At 39.7% G+C, this 5,535-nt stretch overlaps 1 pseudogene; it reads left to right on the top strand.

Annotated features, from left to right (window-relative positions):
• The window catches only part of LOC102831198, a 40,506-nt pseudogene extending 35,632 nt beyond the window's left edge, over positions 1 to 4,874 (top strand).
• Positions 4,875 to 5,535: the final 661 nt, after the last annotated feature.

Here is a 5,535-nt window from a genome sequence, read left to right as displayed (position 1 = left end):
GATCATCAAAGCTGTCAAAACTAGGTTGAATGGGTACTATCTGCAAGTTTGGGCATTCTTGTGCATCTCCCCTCACTTCATACCAGCTGGATGCTTCACTCTCAGCTCTAGCCCTCTGAGGCTAGGTCCCTGTCCATGGGCTTAGGATTCCACAGGTCTCACTTCAATTTGGACCAACCAGCCCTTCCTTTTCTCTCTCTCACCTCCAGGTCAATGGGATTCTATGGAATGTGGTCAAACTCAGCCCATATCTTTATTGCTGCCTTTCCCCCTCTTCCACTCACCAGTAGACCAATGTGGTCACCAGCAAACCTATATGCCTGGTAATGTGTTCCCTTTGAGTTTTAGTCTTGGAGGGGAGTTTGTCCTGAAGGGACTTGATTACTTGCTTTGATGGCTCCCCAGAAAAAAACTTGCTTGTTTTTGTAATAGCCAATCATACTGCTGCTGTTTTTGCTTTTTATTTTTCCTGCTGGTCTTTCTTTCAAGAAGTATCTTCTGTTCCCCTAGCTATCCCAGGCTGGTCTGCATGTCCTTTCAAGTGGGACTGGACTCATACACCTCAGAAGGCTCTGGATGGGGCTCAGGATTCCACCTAAGGTCCACACTGCATAGAATCTGCAAGAAGCCTATTTCACTGGGGAAGTTCTAGAACACTTTTAGGTATTCCAGTGAGTTACAGGTTAAAAATGGACTTACAAGTTTTCTGGAATTATATTTCCTGATACTCCTTTCTATCCCACTCAAGTGTCTATTTTACAATAGTAGGCAAGGCAAACCAATATTCATAAGACAGTCAAGCATCTTAACATCATTTCCCCTCTTTAACCCATTCAGACTATACCTTGGTCCCTTTATCACAGAGCCCTGTTGCTTCAAGTTTGAATATACATCACTATTTACCTCTGTCCCATTTAGCCCATGCAAACTTGCCTAAGTGTTACCCTGTCTACCTTGTTTTTCCATTTCCTCCTCCCTTCTTGTGTATTGCCCTCCCCAACATCCAAACTATGATGTGACTATCCCCTAACCTGTGCTCTACCATCTCCTCCCTCCAACTCCTGGTAGCCAACAAAGAGATTTTTCTTTCTTTCTTTCTTTTAATATGGGTATTTTTTCTAAGCTTCATAATTTTAATGTTTCCATGTTGTTGGATTTTCATTTTCTTGGTATGTTGTGAAGTATTAATTTTCTTGGAAGTTACCCTATATTCTATTAACTTTTTCCTCCATTTAAAAGTCTATTTTACCCTGTAATCCACCTGACCTCCTCATTACACGGCTCTCTGTACCTATGTTTTTACCTTCTTTCACACTGTAATTGTTTTGATCATAGACTGACCTCCCAGATCATCTGGATTCGTTCTTGTAGTTCATTCTGGTCTCTCGCATCTTTCAATTGATTTCCAGATATTGTTGCCACATATGTCAATCTCTGGTTGTTGTCTGTTCTTGTTGGTTCTCAGTCCAAAGAACTCCCTTTAGGATGTTTTGAAGCACTGGGTTGACTTTGACAAAGTCTCTTACTTCTGTTTATCCTGGACTGTTTTTATTACACCATTGTAATTGATTGACAGCTTTGTTGGGTAGAGGATTCTTGGTTGCCAGGTTTTTTTTTTTTCTTTCAGGGTTTTATGTATGTCTCTCCATTACCTTCTTGCCTGCATAGTGTATGCTGAAACATCAGAGCTTAATCTGATTAGCTTCCTTTGTAAGTAACACTTCTCTTTTCCCTAGCTGCTTTCAGTTTTCTCTCCTTATCTTTGATTTTGGAGAGCTTGATCATGATATGTCTTGGTGATTTTCTTTTGGGGTCTATCCTTCCTGGGATTCGTTGAGCTTCTTGAATGTTTGTCTTTTTATTTTTCAGGATGTTAGAGAAATGTTCTTCCAGCAGCTCTTCAACTATCTTCTTTGTGGTCTTGTGTGTGATTCTTCCTTTTCCAGAATTCCAATAATTCTCAAGTTATTCCTCTTCATGTTGTCCAACATGAATCTTTCTTCCAGAGTTTTAAAATTCTTTTTTCTGCTTTCTCTTCTGTCTTGGCAGTATTGAGAGATTTGTCTTCGAGCTCACTGGTTTTGACTTCCATCTCTTCAATTCTACTCCTTTTCCCTTGCAGTGTATTGTCCATTTCTGATATTTTATTATTAATCATTTAGACTTCTTTTTGCAGGTTTTGAATTGTTTCCAAGGCTACTTCTTTCTGTCTTATTTGATTGCTCCTGTAGAGCTTTCCTGACTTCTTCCTTATTTTTCTCAACCCTTTGTGGAGCATTTGGATGCACATTAATATCATTCTCCTGAATTCCTTCTCAGACAGTTCCAAAGCCTGCCCTCCCTCCAATGGGAAGTCTAGGTCTACCTCCAGCTCATTTGTTTCTGTTACTTTATCTTGTTTCTGGACATGTGCCAAAATCTTGGACTGTCTTTTGGGAATCTTCAATAATTATATGTGTTTTCAATAATTAGATGAATGTATGTTGATGTATTATTAAACTTTCTGATTGCCTCCAGGTAGGTGTGGTCAGGAAATGGACTTCCTTTTACAATTATCTTATTACTGAACTCAGTGTAACTGTAGCAGGTGTTGGCTGTCTATCTGGTGTATAGCAGCTGGTATTGACTATTTCCTAGATAGTTGGATTTTATAAGGTGTGATTGTAGCTTGGTCATATGGCTGAAATTGCTGTCTCTTTTTAGGTGACATAGGGAGAGAAAGAGCTCCTCAAAAGTAAAAGGGGAACCAAGAAATAAATAAATAATGCACATAATTCAGCCAGTTGGAGCCATTCTAGGAGATGGTTCCATTTTAAGCAGTTCCTGTTACTATCTCCCCCTTCTTAGATTCTGGGTCCTGTGGTCTCTGCTGAGAAAATCTATGAGCATGCATAGTAGGACCCTCAGGGAGTGAGGGCAGGGCATCCACTCACTTAGGTACCCATTCTTATCACCAGAGTGGAGGTGCACAGACAATGAAAGACCAATAAACAGGAAAAAATATTCACACCTTTATCTCTGATGACGGGTCAGACCTCTGTGATGGGAGCATTCCTCTGCTCCTGTTCCTGCTCCATCATACCTAAGATGGCCACTACAGTACCCACTGGCAGACGCAGATCAGAAAACACCATTTTTCTTGCTTCTGCTACAAATTTCTCTAGCAGTAAAGCTTTGATCCTTCTAAATATTCCCTTATATATAGTTCAGAGTTCTGGGACTGTCCCCTGAACCTGATTCATCCAGTATTCTGTGTTATTACTGTTGGAAGTCTGCACTGCACTTCTCCCTAATCTGCCATCAAGCCCTACCCCTCTTTTTTTCTAATTTTTAAATCAATTTTTAGATTTAAGAATTTAATCCTTCTAGAATTTTTTAATTCACAATTTTTCCCTGTATAAAGATACTTTAGCCCAACACCATATTTTTGACAGACCCACATTTTTAATTGACTTCCCAATTCTCATATATATTTGGATTCTCTGTTTCATTAATCTTTTAGTCAACATATTCTCTTGATTTTCTCTGTTAGTTCACACTACAATCTTACATCCTTCCAAAAGCTTAATTCATTAATTTTTCTGGGCTCATTGCATTGTTTAATAGATGTAATGCTATTAAACTGATTGTAAAGGGCATTCTTGTAAGTTTCACATTAAGGATGATGTTGTTATGGGGATTTTGGTAGATAAACATCAAGTAAGTTCCATCTGTTCCTAGTTGGTTAAACTTTTTTAGTTGATAATGAATAGTCTAAGTGAGAAAGACATAGGAATGTGGCTTCTGAAGAAGGGAAAAATGTCATCTGTATTCAGAGAAACTGTGTTCTGGCTTTGTCTCTGCCAAACATTATTATACACCTTACTCCTATTAGCCCCCATTCCTTTACTCATAAAACACGCATTATCATACCTAATCACACAGTTCTCAGAATTTAAATTATATAAAGAACATATTATATTGTCTGGACCACCAACACTAATTGTTTATTAAATGTTCTTTCTTGTAGCTCCAACATCTCTGCCTGTAATAATTGGCCCCTTGGAGAGGGCCCTGATTGGGCAGAGTGTAAATTTCAGCTGCATGTCCTATGGCTTCTTTCCCAGTAACATCACCCTGAAGTGGTTCAAAAATGGGAAGGAACTTCCATCTCTACAGACCCAAGTGCTCCAGGTGGAGAACAGCAAGGTGTACAATATCACAAGTTCTTCTGAAATGTTTCTGGCTCCAGTAGACTTCTTATCCCATGTAACCTGCAGAGTGAGCCACCCAGGCTTACTACATTCCCCTCTTCATTTGAAAACTGATTTGTCTGACAGCATTTTAGGTAGGTGATACCATGCCATAGCAGACTTACACTAGGCTTCAGAGCATAGGTTTTCCAAAATTAACTTCAGTGCATAGGACTAACTATAATTTAAATACTAATAGGATTTTCTAGCTATTGAGCACATACTGTGTGTTGAGAACTGCCACATGCTAGGGAGTTGCTAAGTAAATGGCCATCAGTTAAAGAACTAGGTGCATCTTAAGGATTCATGATGTCTGAGCTTTTGCCCTATGCTCTTTCAGTTCCACCCACTGTGGTTGTTTTTCAACGGCCTGCCTTAGACAAGGACATAAATGTCACTTGCAAGGCAGAAAAGTTCTACCCCCAGGGCATGCAATTGACCTGGCTAGAGAATGGAAATGTCTCCCAAAGAGATGGAACCTTCACACCCATGAGGAGCAGAGATGGACTGTACAGCGTGCAGAGCTCAATTCTGGTCAACAGAACTGGCCACAAGGAGAATGTCATGATCACCTGTCAAGTGGAACAAGATGGGTGGCATAAAGCCACTGCAAAATTGACATTTTTGATTACTGCTCATTAGGATAAGGCTAAGAGACAACAAATGACATGTTCCATCATTTACTTAAGGATGTACTGTCAGTGTTCCTTGAAACTTTCATTTCAATCTTACATAATTGTACATTATAAAATAAAAGTGTGCTCTCATTTCTCGTACATACACGGACACATCCAAACAATCTAAAATTGTGTAAATATTTATTAGAGCTTGGGTATCTATTGGGAATCAAGATCATGCTATTTATGATTTGCTAGATATGCTCCTCAGGTCATATCTATCCACAAAGTAGATTTCAGATACTGGATGGTAGGGGACTAGATCATGCTTCAGACTTGTGTCAAGTCAGAAATCTACCATTCCTTCAATGCCTGTAATTGTTTCTGGCCTAGATACTTTTTGTTCCCCAGTTTCTCATTGACCCCAGGTCTTGGTGCTGAGCAGGGAAGCCTTAAAGCTCTTGCCATGGTACCATGTCTATATTCCACTTACTCCAGTGTAGACATACACTCTTGTGCCCTGATGTATGTTACTCTCCTAATCACCAGAGGAAACTCTGGGTGTCCTGGGTACCTTTCTTGATCCAGAGAGGAAGCAAGGATAAGCATAGTACTTGGCAGCTGTGAACTTAACTCTTACTACCTTGTGACCCTGGAAAGTTTTTTAAACTCTTTAAGCCTCGATT

The sequence above is a fragment of the Chrysochloris asiatica genome, unplaced genomic scaffold (genome assembly GCF_000296735.1).
Source record: "Chrysochloris asiatica unplaced genomic scaffold, ChrAsi1.0 scaffold00039, whole genome shotgun sequence".
NCBI classification, from domain to species: domain Eukaryota; kingdom Metazoa; phylum Chordata; class Mammalia; order Afrosoricida; family Chrysochloridae; genus Chrysochloris; species Chrysochloris asiatica.
This window is presented reverse-complemented; position numbering and strand designations above follow the sequence as displayed.